We start from the raw sequence: 23,519 nt of genomic DNA, 5'->3' as shown, positions 1-23,519 counted from the left end.
CCCCCCTAGACAGGTCAGGCGTGCACTACACACCGGAAGCAGCTACTAGGGTAGCAGAGTACGTGTGGCGTGCACACGGGGGTTTTTTAGGTTAGAGGGACCCCCCCCCTTGGGCGAAACGATAAAATACCGGACGGCTTACCAGAGAGGACATTATCATCGTTGATAAAGAACGTCCGTCCTCAGAGACCAAAAACAGGAAAAGTTAACGTAATATTGGTAAACTGCAGGAGTATCCAGGGCAAGGTTCCTGAATTAGTATCTCTTATTGAAGGAAATAGTGCTCATATAGTATTAGGAACGGAAAGTTGGTTAAAACCGGAAGTGAACAGTAACGAAATCCTAGACACAGAATGGAATATATACCGCAAGGATAGGATAAACGCCAATGGTGGAGGAGTATTTATAGCAGTAAAGAATTCAATAATATCCAGTGAAGTTATTAGCGAATGCGAATGTGAAATAATCTGGGTTAAGCTAAGTATCAAAGGTGGGTCAGATATGATAGTCGGATGCATCAGCAACCGTAGTAGTTGAGCGCCTCAGAGAGAACCTGCAGAACGTCGTGAAGAAGTTTCGTGATCATACTATTGTAATAGGGGGAGACTTCAATCTACCAGGTATAGAATGGGACAGTCACACAATCAGAACTGGAGCCAGGGACAGAGACTCTTGTGACATTATCCTGACTGCCTTGTCCGAGAATTACTTCGAGCAGATAGTTAGAGAACCAACTCGTGAAGCTAACGTTTTAGACCTCATAGCAACAAATAGACCGGAACTTTTCGACTCCGTGAATGTAGAAGAGGGTATCAGTGATCATAAGTCATTGGTTGCATCAATGACTACAAGTGTAATAAGAAATGCCAAGAAAGGAAGGAAAATATATTTGCTTAACAAGAGTGATAGGGCACAAATCGCAGAATATCTGAGTGACCACCATCAAACATTCATTTCTGAGGAAGACGATGTGGAACAAAAATGGAAAAAATTCAGAAACATCGTCCAGTACGCCTTAGATAAGTTCGTACCGACTAAGGTCCAAAGCGAGGGGAAAGATCCACCGTGGTATAACAATCATGTACGAAAGGTACTACGGAAACAAAGAAAGCTTCATCATAGGTTTAAGAGTAGTCGAATCATAGCTGATAAGGAAAAGCTGAACGAAGCGAAAAAGAGCGTAAAGAGAGCAATGAGAGAAGCATTCAACGAATTCTAACATAAAACATTGGCAAACAATCTAAACAAGAACCCTAAAAAGTTTTGGTCATATGTAAAATCGGTAAGCGGATCTAAATCCCCTATTCAGTCACTCGTTGACCACGATGGCACCGAAACAGAGGACGACCGAAGAAAGGCAGAAATACTGAATTCAGTGTTCCGAAACTGTTTCACTGCGGAAAATCGTAACACGGTCCCTGACTTCAGCCGTCGCACGGACGCCAAAATGGAAAATATTGAAATAAACGATATCGGAATTGAAAAACAACTGCTATCACTTAGTAGCGGAAAAGCATCCGGACCAGACGAGATGCCCTTAAGATTCTACAGTGATTATGCTAAAGAACTTGCCCCCTTTCTATCAGCAATTTATCGTAGATCGCTGGAAGAACGAAAGTACCTAGCGACTGGAAGAAAGCGCAGGTCGTTCCCATTTTCAAGAAGGGTCATAAATCAGATGCGAATAATTATAGGCCTATTTCGCTTACGTCAATCTGTTGTAGAATAATGGAACATGTTTTGTGTTCTCGTATTATGACGTTCTTAGATAATACAAATCTCCTTCATCATAACCAACATGGATTCCGCAAACAGAGATCATGTGAAACTCAGCTCGCCCTATTTGCCCAAGAAATTCACAGTGCCGTAGACACTGGCGAGCAGATTGATGCCGTATTCCTGGACTTCAGGAAGGCATTTGATACGGTTCCGCACTTACGTTTAGTGAAAAAAATACGAGCTTACGGAATATCGGACCAGGTTTGTGATTGGATTCAGGATTTCCTAGAAGAAAGAACACAACATGTCATTCTTAACGGTTCAAAATCTGCAGATGTAGAGGTAATTTCGGGAGTACCGCAAGGAAGCGTGATAGGACCTTTATTGTTTACAATATTCATAAATGACTTAGTTGACAACATCGGTAGCTCCGTGAGGCTATTTGCAGATGACACGGTTGTCTACAAGAAAGTAGCAACATCAGAAGACTCGTACGTACTCCAGGAAGACCTGCAGAGGATTAATGCATGGTGCGACAGCTGGCAGCTTTCCCTAAACGTAGATAAATGTAATATAATGCGCATACATAGGGGCAGAAATCCATTCCAGTACGATTATGCCATAGGTGGTAAATCATTGGAAGCGGTAACGACCGTAAAATACTTAGGAGTTACTATCCGGAGCGATCTGAAGTGGAATGATCACATAAAACAAATAGTGGGAAAAGCAGGCGCCAGGTTGAGATTCATAGGAAGAATTCTAAGAAAATGTGACTCATCGACGAAAGAAGTAGCTTACAAAACGCTTGTTCGTCCGATTCTTGAGTATTGCTCATCAGTATGGGACCCTTACCAGGTTGGATTAATAGAAGAGATAGACATGATCCAGCGAAAAGCAGCGCGATTCGTCATGGGGACATTTAGTCAGCGCGAGAGCGTTACGGAGATGCTGAACAAGCTCCAGTGGCGGACACTTCAAGAAAGGCGTTACGCAATACGGAGAGGTCTATTATCGAAATTACGAGAGAGCACATTCCGGGAAGAGATGGGCAACATATTACTACCGCCCACATATATCTCGCGTAATTATCACAACGAAAAGATCCGAGAAATTAGAGCAAATACGGAGACTTACAAGCAGTCGTTCTTCCCACGCACAATTAGTGAATGGAACAGGGAAGGGGGGATCAGATAGTGGTACAATAAGTACCCTCCGCCACACACCGTAAGGTGGCTCGCGGAGTATAGATGTAGATGTAGATGTAGATGTCGCTTAACCATTTAAGACAGCAGCTGTTACGTTCGCTAACGTTTTTTCAACAGGAGGCAGCATCATTCAAGTGGCAGGTCGTGAGACGTCCATACTTTGTTCTCGTACGAAATGAGTAGTGGCTCGTGAGTAGATGAAATCGCGACCCCGATCTATACTCGGGCGCGGTCTTTATGACACAAAGTTCCGCTCGTAGCTATCCTCTGTCTTGGTGTCGAAAGTGTTAAGCTTATGAGTTTCTCACGGTCCATGTTTTACGTGTGTGAAAGTTGCTCGATTCCATCCAAGAAAACGAACTGGCTCGAATGCTGCCGACCATCGTCCCAAGTCTGTAGGTTCGCGCATTGACACAGTGTACGTTGTAACGGAACATATTTAAGGCTTTACTGTACCGAAGTATGCGATACCCTCCAAATTCAACCAGTTTAACGAGTATTTATGATTATAGAAAAGTTATTGTGTATGTTAACAATGATTGCATAACATGTCTGCATAAACAGTCAACCCATTAAATTATACTGAATAACTGACCCACACAAAAGTTTATATCACTTGATCACTAATACAGCAAATGTCATCATGTAAAAACACTAAGTTCATCTTAAATAATTAATATGAAGTACGAAAAACAGTGGCCAACTTAGGTATTTTGGATCTCCTTAAATAAAAATCACCCAGTGAAACCTATTTGTTCACTAGGAGCGTTTTCACTCAGTATTCACGTAAGCAATCCTATTTTAGACGAAAACCAATGTAATTCTTAATAATTCATGTTATTTACTTATTTATGCAAATTAGAGAAGTCAATTGACAAACTTCTAAAAAACGGCATTTTTGTAACATAGAATTATTCTGTCAAGTCAACAAATCTGTCTGTCATTTTAATAACATGTTAAATTATGTCACTCGATGCAAATTAATAACTTTTCTGCACAAATTATGATAACAGATGTACATGTGCCTTATAAACTATATCTCTTTTTAGTAGTTCTTTGACAGTGTTATAAATACAAGCTGCAAGAAGGGTCGGGAGGCAGTCGGAATGTCACTTTGGTAAAGTGTGTTTGTGTGTTATTGTTTGAGGTGGATAAACAATGCAAAGAACATGTAACGGAAGTACTACTTTGTGTTGAGTCATGGTCTTTGGTGGACAGTGGAATTAAGATGGCCACCAGAGTAATAAATATTTGAAGTTTACATATTTGTTGGTTTCGCTCGTTCTTTATCATCAAAAGCACATAAAAAACACGGGACCTCATGTTTTTAACCCTAGACAACCAGATTTAGAGCCAGCATCAACATCGAGACACAGCAGCGATCCAGCAAGCAGCAGTGATTACTACAATGCATTTTAATGGCGCCAACCTAACATCAAGTGCTAACAAGCTCCGTAAATGGGAGTGAAATAGTGCGATTATAGCAATTAGCAATATCTACGACCAGGCGACCATTACAACGTGTAGTTTTCCTCCTGTGAAAAGATGGACCGTCGGTGGAATGCACTGATGTCGGTAGCACTGCGACCGCAGCCATAAGCTACGTTTTCCTAGTTGCGGAAATTGTTAAAAGTGTGCTGAGGAATACGCTTGCGACTTTCGCTGTCCTATGCGAGCAGCAAGACGCTGCGTGAAACGTTTTCCCATACGTGGGCGGTGCGCGTCAGAACGTAGGAAATGAAAGTAGTATTTTTTTGTTATTTGACAATTCTAATGATAGAGTAATGAGCTACCTTCTAAAATAAATTTCTTTTTTTTTCAATTCTAAGGCAGTTTTGCGTTATTGAAACAGAGAAATGCCCGCAGGTACATCTCCCTTGTATAGCCCCTCTATATACTCCTTCCATCTTTCTGATTCGATAACGTATGCAAAATTTTTGGTCAACAGAATTAATTACAGTGAAGTAACAAATAAAAATGCCACGTACGACGCGCGATTTTTAGCAAACCAACAACCGAAATGTAGTACGTAACAAACCTCACAATTTTTATGGAGGGGGGGGAGAGGGGTGGTGGTGAACGGAGGGTATTCAAAATAAGAAAAAATTTAGAAACGTTTTGCATTTATTTTTACAGTTTGTTGGACGTCAATGTGTGCTACAATTTCCCCTACACGAGAGCAGTGTCATGTGGTTCATTGGCGCGATGCAAGTTCCAGCGCGCTGCGAGGAACATTTTGCTACATAACAAGCGTGGAGCAGTGCGGCGATACAGTAGTAGCGGTGGCACTAAAAGCATAACAAACAGTGCAGTGATCGATATAAATGTTTATACTGGCACTCAGAAAATACATGAGGTGAGGAAGAAGAGAAAGACTGTATATTATTGGAAAGAGAACTCACGAAGCGCAAAGCAATCACACAGACGTTCTTACGTTGTGAAGAAGAACGAGCGAATAACAGTTTAGTAACAAAACAATTGCTCGACGATGCCGAGGAATGTCAGTTCCCATTTTCTTATAGGGGCGTTTGAAAAGTCCGTGCAATGTCCGAGAGATGCCACCACCAGCGCGTATGGAGGTCATGTTTACTTAGTAGCATCTTTGGAAAGAACGCACACCAATTTTCAGTCATATTGGTCTAATTCGTTGTGTTTGGCATTCGGGTGAATCAAAGAAGTCGAGTGATTGTCAAAAAAATGGAAGAAAAAGAATTTCGTGTGATGATTAAACGTTACTTTATGAAAGGCAAAACGCCTCAGGAGACTAAAAAGAAGCTTGACAAACATTACGGTGACTCTGCACCTTCGATTAGAACAGTTTATAAGTGGTTTCAAAATTTTTGGAGTGGCCATATGGGCACAAGTGATGCTGAACATTCTGGACGCCCGGTGGAGGTTACGACTCCAGAAATCATTCATAAAATCCATGATATGATGATGGATGACAGAAGAGTTAAGGCGCGTGAGATTGCTAGTGCTGTGGGCATCTCGAATGAACGGGTACATAATATTTTGCATAAACATTTGGACATGAGAAAGGCATCCACAAGATGGGTTCCGCCATTGCTAACGCTTCACCAAAAATGGAACCGTGTGAACTGTTGCAAGGATGGTTTGCAGCTGTTCAGGAAGAATCCGAAGGGCTTTAAGCGTCGTTTTCTTAGTGTGGATGAAACATGGATAGATTACTATACTCCTGAGACCAAAGAACAATCTAAACAATGTGTTAACAAGGGATAACCTGCACGAAAATAGGCGAAGACCATTCCTTGGGCCGGGAAGGTTATGGCGACTGTCTTTTGGGATTCGAAAGGGATAATCCTCATCGACTGTCTGGAAAAGGGTAAAACTATTACAGGTGCATATTATTCATCGTTAACGGACCGTTTGAAAACCGAGCTGCAAGAAAACCGCCGGCGATTGGGCCGCAAAAAAGTGCTTTTTCATCACGACAATGCACCAGCACACATTTCAGTAGTTGTGGTCGCAAAATTAATGGAAATAGGATTCCAACTCGTTTCACATCCCCCCTATTCTCCAGACTTGGCTCCCAAGGACAACTATTTGTTCCCCAATTTGAAGAAATGGCTGGCGGGACAAAGATTTTATTCAAACGAGGAGGTGACTGCAGCAAGTAATACTTATTTTGCAGACTTGGGCAATTCCTATTAATCGGAAGCGATCAACAAATTAGAAGAGCGTTGGACGAAGTGTATAAGTATAAAAGGAGACTAAGTCGAAAAATAAAAAATGGATTACCCCAATCACGTAAGTAGTTTTTATTTTTGTACGGACTTTTCAAACGCTAGTAACGGAGACGTATCCGAGCCGTAACTTATCTCAGAAGCGGTCAGTGAGTCGGCTCTTTCTCGTGCCTGCGCTTTGCCGCGGTGTGACTGGTCGCGATAGCCTATTTAGGCGCGCGCGGAACGATCCGGAGTCGGCGGAGCAGCGAGACACGGTGGAAGTTAGACTGGTCACCGAGAGAGGGGGCAGTGACCCCGTCAGTCGTCGTCGTTGCAGTACTGGTCGTGTCGTGGTCGGTGGTGGACCCTGCGAGTCCGGAGTTTGTTCCCGAGTACGAAAGCAACGCTCATGAACGAACGCCGTGGCTTGAGACATCACGTTAATAGCGGAACTGGGGCCTATCTAAGTCTGGAGGACAGTGTAGCCATGCAAAGGTCTGAATACAAGCGTCTGCATCCTATAACCGTGCCAAGACTTCCGTCCGCCGCTGCCACCTTCAGTTGCGTTAATTCCGGTGGGTAAGCTGTTTTCTCATCCAGGATCGTTCTGTTGGGTGGCCCTTTACGCCTTTCGCGTAGAGCTGAGGTAGCTCAAATGTGTTGTTTCGTTTTACAAGTGAGAGTTTCTCGTCCTGTATAAACCGTGGATGGCTAGTGTTATGCTTTTTATGCTTTGCATTACACTTTCATTGCTATTCTGTGATTAGCCTGCGCCGGCTATCGCGATTATCCTGTTATCCTCTCACTCCGCGAGTCGCAGCAGCAGCGTGTATCGATATTCGCACCCTTGTAGTTGGTTGTTCTGGGGAAGGAGACCAGATAGCGAGGTCATCGGTCTCATCGGATTAGGGAAGGACAGGGAAGGAAGTCGGCCGTGCCCTTTGAAAGGAACCATCCCGGCGTTTGCCTGGAGCGATTTAGGGAAATCACGGAAAACCTAAATCAGGATGGCCGGACGCGGGATTGAACCGTCGTCCTCCCGAATACGAGTCCAGTGTCTAACCACTGCGCCACCTCGCTCGGTGCACCCTTGTAGTATGTTTGGCCTCGCGCTTATAGTTTCCAGCTGTACCGTGTGCGGGCAATTTGTCGGTTGGCGTGGAGCAGTGAAGTAGTCTCTGTGGCAGGTGCCTGGCCGGGGCCGCTGATGGCGTCCACGCGGGGGCGGAGTGTGAGGGGCTGTTCCCATTTCTACGATGTCCGTGGCCCACCAATCCCGGACACGAGTATTTACTTAAAATACCAGCAAGCCCCAATTGTTCACATCGAGTCGTTTGAATTTCGTTGTGAGCTGTTGGGACATTCCCGTGAGCAACAACGTGTCTTTTCAAGTTGGCGAAATTCTAGCCGCCCTCCTGTGGAGTTTAACTTAACTTGATTATTTCTGAATTGAAGTGCGCCAGCGGAATCTTCTGCCTTGTGGCCGTTAACGTTCCGGTTACCTGCCCTGGCCGTTGACGTAAATTCAGGCAGTATATTTTCCTCGTCGTGTTGTGGCTGTCCAGCACGGCATGTAGTTTGACAGCTGAATGTGTAATTCTTCGCCGGCCGCAGTGGCCGAGCGCTTCTAGCGCTACAGTCTGGAAATGTTCGACTGCTACGGTCGCAGGCTCGAATCCTGCCTCGGGCATGGTTGTGTGTGATGTCCTTAGATTAGTTAGGTTTAAGTAGTTCTAAGTTCTAGGGGACTGATGACCTCAGAAGTTAAGTCCCACAGTGCTCAGAGCCATTTGAACCATTTTTGTAATTCTTTGTGGGCGCCGATATCTTCTGCGTTGTTCCATTAAACTCCCTGTTGTGTGCTGGTCAGGTGGAGCAGAAGTTATCCTGTCACTTGGTCCGTTGAGACTTTGTTGGTTGGGTTGCCGTCGGATTGAGAATTGTTGGGCCGACTGCCTGTCTCACCTAAGCGAGCGCTAGTGTTTGAATTCCAGACCGATCCTTGGAGACTTCTGAGCGCTGTTTGATGTGCTGCCTTTTCTTATTTGTCCTTGTTGTTTGTTTATGTACTGCTTATAGCCGATTTTAAAGTAAGGTTGTTTTGCCCTTAAGGCGTGAGATTGAATGGCGCATTTAGCTGGGAATTAAGTTCTAAAATTAATGTTTGGCTTGATCTGTTTTTAACGTTTTCTTTCCTCTTGTAATGTTTGTCAAACGAATAAAGTAGTATGTTCGAGTGCAACTGACAGCCACTCATTTTGACCCGTTCCACAAATTAAACTATCTGTCCTGTCCTGCGGGTATAAAAAGGGATCTCACTGTAGGTGCCGTTTTGCTGCAGATACTACCTGTGTCTAATGCGTAATTTACTGAGTCTGAGTTACGAAGGCTGCGCAAATTGTTAAAACTGTGTAGAGTTTGCGTCCGCAAAATTTTGCTGGAGTAATATCTGTTTATTTAAAATCCAGTACCTGGCAAGTTCTATAAATGCGACTGTGATAAAGTCTGTTCTGGTGTCTGATGTATGTTGTATTGAATAGCGGCGTGACTAGTCTTAATCGTGCGTCACTCAGTTTACTGGTAACGGTGGCTCCTGCAGTAATTTTATACGTACTGGTTACCTCCGCTCAACTGTATGTGCAAACAGCTCAAATTATGCAATACCGTTGTAGTTGTAATTTTAAAGGTGTAATTCTATCTTAACCCTTTAATGAGCTGTGCTTTTACTGTTTCGCGCACTGCTATAGTATTTCAAGAATCCTCCTACTTAAATCGATTGATGGTTAAAGTTGCAATGAAAATGTCTAACGTGCTTCAGTGTTTTGCAGTTTGCTTTAAGAACTTCGTGATTATTGACTGTTTGCGTGGCCGTACGTTGATATTTGATTTAACATCTTGCATGCGAACGATTGGTTGGCTTCACAGTTGGCGTTCTGTTAGTTTCTTTGGTGTGTTATGAAAGGAACTTGTTTTCTAAGCCAGCAGGGCTGCGCCTGACTAATTGCCGCGTGGCCAGAACGACTAAGTGGGTCTGCGACCGCGGAAGGCTGCAATGCTGTAATTGATGCATGTATTCTACCCTTTACGATTTTTTTCTGATTTAAGACTGTAGCTTGTAAATAATGTCTTTGGTGTTTTAAACTATTCAAAAGATTTCAAACCTTTTCGGAGACTTTAGGCTTGTTAGTTCTCTGTCAGATAATTTTGTCTAAAATATTTGCACTGAACAAGAAGAATATTTCAAAAGCATTAACTAAAAACTTCTTGTTTCTTTTTCTTTAAAAAAAGGTCTATTTTGCAACTGAGTTTTGTCACAGGCAAAAGCATAAGTTCAAAATTTAAAAAAAATTATTTTGCTGAACGAAGTCTCTTCCATTTGTCTTAAATTGAAAAATATATTCTTAAACATTACGCTTGTTGCTTTGCAAGAGTTTTCTGAATTTCTGACTTTATGTATTATTTGCACAAATATAAAGTTGCAATAACATTGTCTCTCTGTACTATTACCAGTGTTGTTTGTTTCGGTGTCTGGTAAATAAAGATTGTTGTTGGGAATCCTTTATGGACGTGGTCCTTTCACTCTCCGCCGCCTTGAGGTCTGCTAGCAACATACAGGTACCAGAAATTAATTAACTTACCAAGCACAACATGTTACGATTGGTAGCTCCCGGCGGTTACGCCAAAGCTGCGGAATTCACTTTGAGGAATGGATACATTGAATACTTCAACGGAAACAATTTCAATTGTCGTTCACAGTATTGACCACAAACAACAACATCCAACTCATTATAACTGTGGTTAGTACATATACACGTTGTATCAGAAACGACTCCGATTTTAAAAGAGCATAGCTATTATGTTATTTGAGATATGTGAGAACAACGTACTGTTGGAAAGAGGAACATTGTTCCCGCTAGGTAGCAGCAGTGTGCGCCCAGTTCAGTTCCAGTAAAAATGGTGTCGGAACAACACAGTGTTTTGTGTTCTACGTTTTGCGCATTGCGGGTCAGTAATTACTGTTCAGCCTGACTTTCCTACTAGGTATGGTGTGGATCCTCCTATACCACAGAGCATTAGATGACAGCATTAACAATTCCGGCAAACAGTTTGTTTATGTAAAGGCATATCGCCGGGCCGTCCCCGAGTGTCTGCCACAGACGTCGAACGCATCCGCCATAATTTGACAAGGAGTCCTCAGAAATCCGTTCGCCGTGCAGCTCGACAGCTCAACATGCCCCCGATGTCCGTCTGGAGTGTGTTGCGTCGACGTTTATATTTGAAACCATACAAAATTCAACTACTGCAAGCTATTCGTGAAGGTGACAAACAACAACGTGTGGAGTTCTGTAATTTCGTTCTCGGCAAGACCGAGGATGACAGTTTTCTTCCACGCTTAGTGTTTAATGACGAGGTAGCATTTCCATTTAAATGCGAAGGTGAACAATCATAATGTGATAATATGGGGTATTAAACAACCACATGATGATGTGCAATATGAGAGGGTCTTTCCAAAATTTAATGTGTTCTGTGCAGTTTCATGGGAAAAGATGTATGGTCCATATTTCTTTGCCGAGAACACTGTTACTGGAAGCACATATACCTCTATGCTCGAGAACTTTCTTTTCCCACAGTTGGAGACTAATTCGAACGTCTTCATTTCCCAACACGATTGGGCACCGCCACACTGGCACCTCAAAGTGCGGAAATTTTTAAATCAAAGGATTACTCAACTATGGATCGGACGCACTGTACGCAATGATTCAGCGCTAAATTACGGGCTTCCTAGGTCACCGGACCCGACTGTATGTGATTATTTCTTGTGGGGGTTTATAAAAAACTCTGTTTATGTGCCTCCGTTACAACAACAATTAACGAATTGAGACATCGCATAACTGCAGCTGTGGAAGCTGTAACTCAAGATATGCTCGCTGCAGTTGTAAGTAGGCTGTTTAGGTTTTTCTGTTGGTAACGCCACGTAGCGCTCTGTATGAAAATCACCGACTGTGCTGTGTGCAGTCTGAGGATCGTTGTCATTGTTGGAATATTCGCTTCTGTAGTGTTGGGCAGTTGGATGTGAACAGCGCGTAGCGTTGTGCAGTTGGAGGTGAGCCGCCAGCAGTGGAGAATGTGGAGAGAGAGATGCCGGAGTTTTGAGAGGTTACTATAAGCGGACGATCTGGACGTGTCTCTGCCAGAAAAAGGGAATTTGTAAAGATGACTGTCATGAATCTTTTGAACATTACTAAGGTAAATACATTGTTTGTTTTCTAGCAAAATCTTTCATTTGCTAACTATGCCTATCAGTAATTAGTGCTTTCGGTAGTTAGAATCTTTTATTTAGCTGGCAGTATTGGCGCTAGCTGTACTGCAGCAGTTCGAGTAACGAAGATTTTTGTGAGGTAAGTAATTCATGAAAGGTATATGTTATTGTTAGTCAGGGCCATTCTTTTCTAGGGATTATTGAGAGTCAGACTGCGTTGCGCTAAAAATATTGTGTGACAGATTAGTGATGATCGGAATAAGTAAAGAGTAAACTGTTTGAGTACGTCGAATTTTGGTCAGCTGTTTGTAAATCAAATAACGTAAGAGATTTACCAGCAGAGTAATTCATAATTTTTCTAAGGGGACGTTTCACAGTGTTGGAACAATCTGAATACCTCATTGTCGTACGCCGTGCATATATGAAAAGGTATCTAAGCACAACATTCATGGTACATGTTTCCTAGTTTCAGAAATATAAACGTCCCAAATCGGAAGATTCTTTTTGATACATACTGTATATTTACAAATGTATTACAATGGATATAATCAGAGACATTTCTTTTAACATGTTTCATTCATTTTTCTTCCGATTTCTGACCAAATTAATTCCTTTTGCATTTAATTTTTCAACTCGGTGTCAGCAATGTTCTACAAAATATGCTGCTAGGACACCAACTTGGTAAGTTGGTCATCCTCTGAGGCAGAGAAAGGGTCAGCCGACATTACTGTGTTTGTGCGACTGGCGGTCAACGGCTCTAAGGAACTATTCCGAAGTATTCTCCGTGAGTCACATTCGGTGATGGTACTAACAAATCTCTCCTCTATCCTATCAGCTTTTTATATTCTTCTTAAAAACAACAGCCGGCCGGCGTGGCCGAGCGTTTCTAGGCACTTCAGTCCTGAACCGCGCTGCTGCTATGGTCGCAGGTTCGAATCCTGCCTCGGGGATGGATGTGTGTGATGTCCTTAGATTAGTTAGGTTTAAGTAGTTCTAAGTCTAGGGGACTGATGACCTCAGATGTTAAGTCCCACAGTGCTCAGAGCCATTTGAACATTTAAAATAAAAAAAAAACTTTATTTATATTTCAACCTTAAATTATCTTTATTTTGAAAAGTATCATTCTTTGTCAGTGTTGTAGATAAAAGAAAACTGTAAAAATATGAAAAACGAAAACTGTAAGATATACTACCTGTTTTAAACATCAGGTAAAAATCAGGTAATAAATAAATAAATTAAAATAAATAAAATTACAGGTGAGTGTTTCAGTAATTTGATAGGAAGAGTTGCCTACTTTCTTGCTGCCCATGTGCGCGAAATAAATAATGCAGCAACTGTCGTTAAGTAGTTTTCTGCTACTCAGTTCGACTTCCCACACTGCTCCAACCAAGCAAATCGCTGCAGCTCCTCCCGAAGCACGCAAGCGTATCCCGAAGGTAGAGCCCGCAGCGGCACTGTGTTGTCCGTAACCTGGCAAAACGGGCCGGTATATTGGCATTTTTAAGTGTGAGCAGCACGGTCTTACGCATCACGTTGCGGGAAATTCTCGCAGCTAGAAAAACCTCTAGCCAGGTGAGGCAGCGCGGCGCAAGACGGAGTGACGCCGATGCGATTCGGGGTGGTTCCTCGGCAGCAGAGGCAGCAGCAGCAGCAGCCGCCGCGGGGCATGACGAATGTGGCGCCCCGTGGGAGGGCAGGGCGCCCTGCATCAGCCGGCCCGCCGGCCTGTCACCGTAATGGCCGTCCGATGCGCCAGAATTAACAGCATTAGCCGCGCCGCCGGACGGCCGCGCGACCCGCCCCCGGTGCCGGCGCCGGCGGCTGCGGCCGACAGCCGCTGCCCTTCCCGGCGTCTGGGCCCGACGCGGCCCCCGCGTTGGCAAGACGCCCTAGACTGACGCGCCACCGATAGCAACACGCCGACGTCGTATCCCACTAGTCACGAGATATAGAAGATTGGCCAAGTGCGAGTAGAACTCGTGAGCTGAGGGTTAATTACACTACTGGCCATTAAAATTGCTACACCACCAAGAAGACGTGCTACAGACGCGAAATTGAAACGACATGGAGAAGATGCTGTGATATGCAAATGATTAGCTTTTCAGAGCATTCACACAAGGTTGGCGCCGGTGGCGACACCTACATCGTGCTCACATGAGGAAAGTTTCCAACCGATTTCTCATACACAAACAGCAGTTGACCGGCGTTGCCTGGTGGAACGTTGTTGTGATGCCTCGTGTAAGGAGGAGAAATGCGTACCATCACGTTTCCGACTTTGATAATGGTCGGACTGTAGCCTATCGCGATTGCGGTTTATCGTATCGCGACATTGCTGCTCGCGTTGGTCGAGATCCAATTACTGTTAGCAGAATCAATGGGTTCAGGAGAGTAATGCGGAACGCCGTGCTCGATCCCAAGGGCTTCGTATCACTAGCAGTCGAGATGACAGGCATCTTATCTGCATGGCTGTAACGGATCGTGCAGCCACGTCTCGATCCTTGAGGCAACAGATGGGGACGTTCGCAAGACAACAACCATCTGCACGAACAGTTCGACGACGTTTGCAGCAGCATGGACTATCAGCTCGGAGACCATGGCTGCGGTTACCCTTGACGCTGCATCACAGACAGGAGCGCCTGCGATGGTGTACTCAACGACGAACCTGGGTGCACTAATGGAAACGTCATTTTTTCGGATGAATCCAGGTTCTGTTTACAGCATCATTATGGTCGATCCGTGTTTGGCGACATCGCTGTGAACGCGCATTCAAAGCGTGTATTCGTCATCGCCATACTGGCGCATCACCCGCCATGATGGTATGGGGTGCCATTGGTTAAGCGTCTCGGTCACCTCTTGTTCACACTGACGGCACTTTGAACAGTGGACGTTACATTTCAGATGTGTTACGACCCGTGCCTCTGCCCTTCATTCGATCCCTGCGAAACCCTACATTTCAGCAGGATAAAGCACGACCGTGTGTTGCAGGTCCTGTATGGCCCTTTCTGGATACAGAAAATGTTCGGCTGCTGCCCTGGCCAGCACATTCTCCAGATATCTCACCAACTGAAAACGTCTGGTCAATGGTGGCCGAGCTACTGGCTCGTCACAATACGCCAGTCACTACTCTTGATGAACTGTAGTATCGTGTTGAAGCTCTGTTTGGCTCAATGCCCAGGCGTGTCAAGGCCGTTGTTACGGTCAGAGGTGGTTGTTCTCGGTACTGATTTCTCAGGATCTATGCACCCAAATTGCGTGAAAATGTAATCACATGTCAGTTCTAGTATAATATATTTGTCCAATGAATACCCGTTTATGATCTGCATTTCATCTTGCTGTAGCAATTTTAATGGCCATTAGTGTATAAACAATCCTGTCCGAGGATCATCTGCAACTGAACATTATACCAGATGTTGAAAATACCGCTACAGTTGTAAGGTTCTTTTATTTAGAACACGACCGATTTCAGGCCCCTATACGCCCATCTTCAGGTGTCGTAACTTGCTGCTGTAACTCCGAGCGCCGCGGTGGATAAGTATAAAACGCGGTGTGCTCTTTGCTCGCTGGTAGCACATCCCGTCTTGTACTCGTCTACCGCTGCTTTCGGGTACACAGCACAAGCTACGAGCCCTGAAGATGGACGTATAAGAGCTCGATAACCTTCGTGTTCTAAATAATAGAACATTACAACTGTATCGGAACTCTGGTAAACTTAATTATGTATATATACAGTTCATCCATCATCGGAATAGAGAATCTCAACAATATGTCCTATTATTGATATCGATACTGGAAAGATATTGATGCCGGGAATTCCAACACCTATCGAAATACATGCAGTAGTTCATCGCACTATCCGGATGAAGAAAAAGGAGCCACCAGGGGACTTCTGTTTATATATTGCGTGATTACACTGGTCTTCCGGTTTGATTTGGAAGGGTACAGGCGCCTGCAATTTTGCACCCTGACAGCAATCGCTTTAACTTGTAAGCCTTCCACTTGTCTTCCTTGTCATGCGTCTGCTAAATTAAATCTGCCCTCTGACAATGCTCACTATTGCTAGCCTTCATTGCAGGTTATCACTTGCATCAGAATCTTAAATAAAAATTGAATGCTAAGAAAAATTAATAAGTGGCAGCCCTGTCTTTATTGTACTCAATTAATGATGGGTGATTAACACACCAACATGAGTTTCATATTTTTATAAAAATGGCAAATGTTTATTAATCACAGTATAGGGCAAACGGTACAGGATCAGCGAGATGACAAATAAATCATGAATTGTTGGCAACACAAATGGAAGCAACAAATAATTAGCACCCCACTGGCTAGTGTATGGTTGGCAAATAGTAAGGTTTACCTGTATAATCTATTTACCCTGGCTCAAAACATGGATAACGCAATCTGAAATGATCTTACGCTGAAGAGACTTTGATGTATTTATTCTACACAAAAATTATACTACGTTGATGCAGCCGAGAACAAGTGGCCGGACTGTGCTCTTGTTTGCCCTATCAAGACGGATCAGCAACACTGCACCCCTTTTTCGATTCGTAGCACTGTCTCAGGTGACGACCGTGGCGCAAGCGTCTTCAGAGTGGCGATGTGCGAAGCCTGTAATTCGTTATCGCGGGCATGAAATACGCAGAGTTGCGGGCAGACGATCTGTCAGAGGGACCGCAATTACTTTTCAACACAGACCTGAAATCTTGACAGAGTCCAGAAGGTGACACTCCCATTCACAAGTCATACCACAGACCAATTTGATTCACTTCTATGGCAGGGCGCACAAGGAGATCAAATGACAGACCTAATGCGAATAATATTGCCCTCGGCATAATGAGTTGTCCGTGAAGATTGAATTCCATACTCATGGTACAGCTAAGATGGTTCAAATCGCTCTGAGCACTATGGGACTTAACTTCTGAGGTCATCAGTCCCCTAGAACTTAGAACTACTTAAACCTAACTAACCTAATGACATCACACACATCGATGCCCGAGGAAGGATTCGAACCTTCGACCGTAGCGGTCGCCGCGGTTCCAGACTGTAGTGCCTAGAACCGCTCGGCACTTCGGCTGGCTACAGCTAAGACTTCATCGCAGCCTTCGCAGTCAAGACCAGTGCGAGCGCAAAGTCACGCTCAGGACAAGTGTCCCTAGTTCAACCCACACATAATAAGAGTCGAGACTAGAATTTACTCTCCAAGCCAGAGTCCAAATCAGGAGATTTTTCCATCAAAACTTGGTACCCCGTAGCAGCTGCCCCCACACTGGTTTCGTACCAATCACTAGACTCCATGTCTCCCCTGTAACATGCCTGCTCAATCTCTCAACGAATCCTAAACAAAGTTGATAATATTCTTTTCCCAGCTGGAGCAGTAGCCAGTCCCTGACTCACAAATTCCCGTACAGCGAGGAAAAGACACTATGGTGCCGAATTGTGTTTTCAACGTCGAGTATTCGTGTAGGCCTAAGGTGAACAACCTTTTATCATGGATAGATAGGCCTCGGATAAACTAAGAGAAGTGCTTTGGCTTCCCAACACAGTTCGTTTCAGAGTTGCCATAAGTGTTGCATTCAATCCTAAAATTCTTCTGAAGACCAAAGGCTTCCCGAAACCGATGCAGGCAAAAGGACGACACCATTTAATGGCTCTGTCTGTAGCGTCCAGTTCAAGGTGGACATGCAAACTCACGGATTTTTATCGACGCCACTTCTATACACAATGGGCGTTTACGACCTGCTGTATCTCCTGTGTTCCTATCCCTGCCACGGCCAGAATCCCCTAACGCGTAAATCCAAGTAAGTTGTTTTCCGCCACTTTGACCTAAAGCATTGTCTGCTCATCGGTGCGAGAAATTCTTGAGATCAGCATTCTTTCCCCGGCAAGTGCTGTGAGATGTTCCTGACCCTAGCAGCTGCATTTCGCTTCCAAGCCCCGAATGTGCACTGCAAGATTTGCTATTAAATAACTAAACTTCAGAAAATATTATTCAAACGAGAGCTACCATCAGGATCCCGCATCCATTCTCGACGCCTGCTCATGTTGATAGCTTCCTTTCATCTCAGGGAAAATGAAGTCTGGGATGTTATATCCTTGAATATGAAATTAAGTGAGAGGGTGACTTGTCCTCTCTCAATATGTAGAGAGAGAGCATATTTAATAAAATATTTTTTATTTATATGCTAAAACGTGACTGATATTCGCACCTATTATGGTATTGATTGATGATGAATGCAGTTTATGTAAAAATGGCAAAAAGGCATTTTTATGTGATATAATTATAATTTAACAAGTTTCATATTTTTTACTTTATTTACATTGCGAAACCTTGCTTCTTGTTGAATCTAATGGTTTTGCAACAACAGGAAGTACGATATACGTTCCGATGAGTGAGTGGCAGTATCTTTTAACAGCACTGACATAGAAGCTTAAAATTGTTGTATGGTCATGAGAGCATAGACTTTTATGTCTGACATAAATTTGTACATGATACGTCTATCCATTCCTGAGAAAAAGAGTTTTGAACAGTCAGTCAGACAGACAGACAAACACACACACACACACACACACACAGAGAGAGAGAGAGAGAGAGAGAGAGAGAGAGACGAACATCAAACGGGCCCTATAAGGATTTTTACAGACTGATGCATGGTACTCCAAAAAAAACAGCGCGTTAACAAGAGGAGACAGACTTGTTACGCTGTTCGTTTCGGAGGATAATCTCACCTTCACCAGCAAACTACTTAGCTTTACAGACTGAAGCTGTTACGAGTAGTTCCTTTGTGCTATTAAACTTTTCAAAAAAATGGTTCAAATGGCTCTGAGCACTATGGGACTCAACTGCTGTGGTCATAAGTCCCCTAGAACTTAGAACTACTTAAACCTACCTAACCTAAGGACAGCACACAACACCCAGCCATCACGAGGCAGAGAAAATCCCTGACCCCGCCGGGAATCGAACCCGGGAACCCGTTAAACTTTTCACTTGCGCTTGTGCTAACCTGCCTTGAGCTACTTATTTGCTTGTGTCGTACTGCACTTGTGTCAGAAGTACAAAATGATGAGACCCGAAAGAAAACTTGAATCATTTACACAAAACGATCAAATACAAAAAATAACCTTGTCTTGCGCATCTGTCCTCAAATACTTACTTGCTTGTGGGGTATTTGATTTACATAACCAGCACAAAATTGTGAAACACGAAAATAAATCTTATAGACAAGTGGAGGCACCTGGAGCGTAGTAAATGGGTCAAAGGCACACTAGTAAACACTCAAGACATTAAAGGTGCTTCGTGGGCCCAAGTGGCCGCAACAAAATTAAAAAGAAACTCATTGAATTAACTGTGTTGGGGCATTAAAAGAAGCTAGCACAATTTTACAAAAGTAAGACCAGAACAAGGTAAAAAGCATATTCATTTTCTGTGTTACAGAAGGGTTCAGGTAGTTCCCAATTATTAAAACAGATCTGTTGGCAACAAAGTGAATACTGCAAGACAGAAGTAGAAAAGTGTTTGTGCCACATGTATAAACGAGAAAATCGGAATAACAACAAGAAGCACAATAGAGAAGCACCTGTAGCATACACTTTGCTATCGACGTAGCAACGATGTGCTGACTGAACATTCAAATATATGTAACTCCCTGGCAGATTGAAACTGTGTGCCGGACCGAGACTCGAAGTCGGCGTGAGTCGTTCTTGGGCAGCTCAGACGGTAGAGCACTTGCCCGCGAAAGGCAAATGTCCCGAGTTCGAGTCTCGGTTCGGCACATAGTTTTAATCTGCCAGGAAGTTTCATATCAGTGCCCACTCCGCTGCAGAGTGAAAATTTCATTTTGGATTCAAACATATATTACTATCAGTGAAGAGGGGTGAAAACCCGAAAGGCTTATTAGCTTAAATAAAAACACATGATAGGGGGGTTGGCTGCTGTATTTCTTAAAATAATATAAAATCAGAAGATGGTCGTCGCTGACCGAAACTGTTTATGGACCAGAACGTTCTGTGATCATAGGCGGAAATGAGAGAAATTTATTACTCACTTTCTCGATCGCTGTTTCATTCGCGGCTATGTTGCAGCTTGTTCAGTTACCAAGTTTTTACGGGTAAAATTCAGCACCGTATGAATAAGTTTTTATATGACAGAAATTATCGGAAACTACTGATGTTGATTTTTAGTAATATTTTGCACCATATTCTGTGTTTTAACGTTATGAAATGCCTTGAAGACAACGATGTAATTATACATCACCAGTAAGCATTCAGAATACATCGTCGTTGTCAAAGTGCTCTTTATTCACACGAAGTAGCGAGTGCCATCGACAGAGCATCTCTTGTCGATTCTGTATTTTTATATTTCCATGAGGATTCACCGTTCCGTGCAAGCGGCTTTTAATCGAATTACGTACCTCCGGCGTATCGTCGCCTAGTTGTGCGAATATATTCGTCATTTCCTGCCAGAGACGTCACAGTTCGTAGTGATCTGGTAAATGGAAAGTTGTTATGTCTGCAGTTTCTCTGTCTACACCAACTGACAAAGAAAAAAAAAGTACGTAGAACACATGGCTGGATGTCAATGTAACTTTGTACACGCACTTTGTACACGTACAGCACATCAGCTGATATGTAAATGTTCAGATTTTTAGTTCACTCTGACATACACAAAGACCACCAGTGTGGCATGAGAGTGCCGGTAAAACTCACAACTGTGTCCCGGCACGATCAATGGGGTTATACGGTGTTGCAGCCCTCCATCCCCTATCCATGAAGAAGGTTCCAGTTTTTATCTGAGGCGCGTATGAGGTCTGGGAAGTTCCATTCTCTAGAAATTTCTAGAACATTCCAGAACATTCGAGAGTATTCGAGATCATTCAAGAACTTTTTAGAGTATTATAGAGCATTCCACCACATTACAGAATGTTCCTGAATGTTCCACAATGATCCGGGATATTCTGGAATGTTAGATAATAATTTGAACATTTGAGGATATTCCACAATGTTGTGTAACATCCTGGAACCCCCATGTCATTGTGGAACATTCTAGAACACTCTCTAATGTTGTGGACTGGACCATTTGTTATGATTTGGAAGACTTTTACGAATAAGCGAAGGCACATAACCTACTGACCATGTGACCGGCCTAATTAAACACAATAGTGATTTTTGCACCATGGACACTGCTGAAAATGTACTCGTCGACCAGATTTATCCAAACATTGTTCACAAGTATATCAGTCAGACCTGATATTTAAAAGGGCAATTTTCGCAGCTAATAATGATACTGTCGATGATATCAACTTTAACATGTAAAAGAAAATTTCCTGTGAAGAAAGAATACACAAATCGATCAAGACGATGATAAACGTTGAAGAAAGTGTGAACTTCCTGACATAATTTCTAAAGTCCTTGGAAGTACCAGGAGTACAATTACATTGTCTTCAACTTAAAATTCAACCTCTGATCACACTACTCAGAAATCTCAACTCACCAAAACTATGTATTGGAACAAGGATGATCGTGAAACAGCTATCGAATAGCATCACCGAAGCCGAACTTATAACTGGAAAGCACAAAGGAGACACACTATTTATCCCCAGAGAACCACTAATCTCTACTGCAATTTCCAATCAAATTACCCTACAGTTTTACAATTAACGAAGCGCAAGGGCAAACTTTAAAATATTGTGGCATCATCCTCAAAGACTTCTGCTCCTCTCATGTCAACTATATGTAGCTCGCTCTCGAGTAGAAAAGTCGGAAAATTTGTATTTATATACCCTGGATAACAAAATGACAAATGCTGTTTATAAAGAAGTATTGGAAATAGTTATAATACGCTGTCATTAAAAAATTACCTCTTACACTTTCACAAATATTTAAATACTTGGAATATGTTTTCAATAATTTTTTACCTATCACACTAACGTATAAGAGGTACAAACATTATTGTCTTTTTATTACAAGTACCACACAATCTCATATCAACTGTCTGAGCGAAGTCAGGTGCCCCAGGTAGTGTTTTATAAGGGGCACGAGCAGAATCAGTTGTTGAGTGAAGGCTTTGAATGTCACGGAAACGCCACGGCCGGCCGGGGTGGCCGAGCGGTTCTAGGCACTACAGTCTGGAACCGCGAGACCACTACGGTCGCAGGTTCGAATCCTGCCTCGGGCATGGATGTGTGTGATGTCCTTAGGTTAGTTAGGTTTAAGTAGTTCTAAGTTCCAAGGGACTGATGACCTCAGATGTTACGTCCCATAGTGCTCAGAGCCATTGGAACCATTTTTTTTTCGACTGCTAGTGATACGAGGCCGTTGGGATCCAGCACGGCGTTCCGTGTTACCATCCTGAACCCACCGATTCCATATTCTGCTAACAGTTATAGGATCTCGACCAACGCGAGCAGCAATGTCGTGATACGATAAATCGCAGTCGCGATAGGCTTCAATCCGATCTCTATCATAGTCGGAAACGTGATGGAAAGCATTTCTCCTCCTTACACGAGGCATCACAACAACGTTTCACCAGGCAACGCCTGTCAAAAACTTTGGACGAGGAAGAAAAAAAAGGCCTTCATTGAAGCCTGGTAGTCATGGGAAGGCAGGATTCGGTTACAGTTGTGTACGGGGTGGTAATGAGCTACTATTGGTTGCCTTTTACAGTTACACACAATTTATTTTAAATCAGTAATTCCAGACTCAACAATACATAAAAATACCACACATTATTAATGTGTAAATAATAGTGTTTTCAGTGAGTTACAATTCAGCAAATCACCATTAAATACACATACGGCAGATAATGTTTCAAAAGCAAGCCACCGTGATCTGGGCAGAAGGCCTTACACGACAGGAATGGCAATAAATTAAGAATTGTTTAAAATTCGCTGCAACTTACAAATTACAGGTATTGAAATATTAAAGGTAAGTCGCCACAAACACAGTAGAAGGCATCAGACGCCAGGAATGGCAGTAAATAAGGTTTTAAAGGCTAACTGCGTAAATGAAAATACCAAATTAGAATTTTATGGGAAGCGATCACAATCACGGCTGAGGGCCTTCCACGCCAGGAACGGCAATAATCTAAAAAATTTAGAAACCTGCTGTAAAACAGTAAATACAATAGCAAAGGTTAATTAAAAAACAAGCAACTGATCACCAAACTGGTGAAATCAGATGATAGTAAATTTTGTAACACAACCAGTAACATCCACTGAACACTAAACTGCTATATTTATTCCAGAAGGCGACCAGAACTATTAACTGGACATATATAACCTTTAATGTAGGCATTACAAGGTATTGTAATAAATAACACAATAAAACACAAGGACCAGTACAGAAGTTCCTTAAAGGGTACTGAGGCAGATTATACCCTCAGAAGGCGTGGGCTGAAGGAGCGTTGCACTGAACTACTGGCCATCAGACCTCCCTTTAGAACACACGCCTTACAAGAACCAAGGGGCCACAGACGGTGCTCCAGGAATCGACCTCTGAGAAGGTCTGGCAACAAACACTTTCGGGAGCGATGAGATGGGCGGCCAAGAGTTGCATTCACTTCACAAGATGGTAACTCAGACTAGTGGCAGTCTAACGAATGCCTAATGATAACCTTGCTGAAGTTACCTGATGTCCGATAAACCAAATGCA

Source organism: Schistocerca cancellata, chromosome 5, assembly GCF_023864275.1.
Source record: "Schistocerca cancellata isolate TAMUIC-IGC-003103 chromosome 5, iqSchCanc2.1, whole genome shotgun sequence".
NCBI classification, from domain to species: Eukaryota; Metazoa; Arthropoda; class Insecta; order Orthoptera; family Acrididae; genus Schistocerca; species Schistocerca cancellata.
The sequence above is the reverse complement of the archived record's forward strand: the minus strand, read 5'-3'. Positions refer to the sequence as shown.